Here is a 1362-nt window from a genome sequence, read left to right as displayed (position 1 = left end):
CAGATGCGTCTGAGACAAAAAAAAATATCCGCTTCAAAAATGTTTCTGGATGGGCGAAACATACACATTTTTCTTCTTCTTTGCAAAAATTAACCTGAATGTTATCGTTCCTGTAATTCGTAATTTTCTCCTTAAAAATAATAGAGACTTCTTATCGAAAATGGGGTACAGGATTTCATTACATCTAAATCAATTTACAAAAAACTACACAATGTTACACGCTACCCGTGGGGGAGAAAAAATGTAGTGTGGGGGGCGTATATGTGTGTGTTTTTAATATACATGGTTTTGGAAAGATAAACTTTTATAGTAAAATTGTGGTACCTAGGGGACGGGGTCGACTTTAGCTAATTTACTAACGTTCAAATGCGTGTATTTTACTGCGTTTTTTATGTGGCGCGTTATGCTAAGAAGTTTCTTTTTGTCTTTAATCTACGAGATAAAGAAAGGACACATATATGCAATATATGACATTGCCATCTAAATGTACTAATTTTAACGTTTATGCTTTTTAAATCAAAGATACTGAATAGTCGGCAAATTGAAATAGTATCGCATCAAAAATGTTTGAAAGAAAAGGGAAATATGAAGAATTACGTTTTTACTCAGAACTGTTCTTATAACTAAGGAAATACAAGAATTAGAGTTTTTATATTAAACAGAACTAAAACATTTTATACCTTTTCTCTTTTCGCAGTTTCGTTAGCAGGATAAACCTTTCAAACCCAAAACCCTAACCACACTTTTAAAAACCTTTAATTATTTAAATCATTTCAACCTTTAAAGAGCGGAATTTAAGCAAAAAGAAATGTGGAATGTTATTTTGTTTTGTTACTTGCTCGCTAAGGTACGAGAGACAATCAGTCCCTTCACAAAAAGACAAAAATTTTTTTGCGTGAATATTATATACAAAAGCATATCGTGTCCCCCGATAAAATCATGCACTGCATTTCTGTTGTGAGTGCTTCTTTATTTGGTATAACACTATTGTTCTTGTGTTTTGTTTAGATCACTGTTTCACCTATTCAGACATCATTTTTGATGAAAGATTTTTTTCGTTAATAGAGCCTTAGGCCCAAAGGGTAAGGCATGGCCCCCCTAAGCCAAAGGGTTGCGGGGTTTGAGTCCCCCAGAGGTTTAGGCGAAAAACAATTTTTGTTTAAAAAATGCACAGGAAAAGCGTTCTTAATTTCTTTCGGTGTCTCAGGTTTGGTTGCTCCCTGTGTTTTTTGGCTGTTTTGCCCCAACCTTGAAGAAACGGGGTGGCACTGACAATTGTGATATTGTAAAGTATTATTTATGAAATTCGTATATGCTTCGTTTTTTTAAAGGAAATTTTCATTGACTTCACAGATATATGCA

This window comes from Penaeus monodon, chromosome 23 (assembly GCF_015228065.2).
Source record: "Penaeus monodon isolate SGIC_2016 chromosome 23, NSTDA_Pmon_1, whole genome shotgun sequence".
In the NCBI taxonomy this organism is placed as follows: Eukaryota; Metazoa; Arthropoda; class Malacostraca; order Decapoda; family Penaeidae; genus Penaeus; species Penaeus monodon.
Note: the sequence above shows the minus strand (reverse complement) of the source record.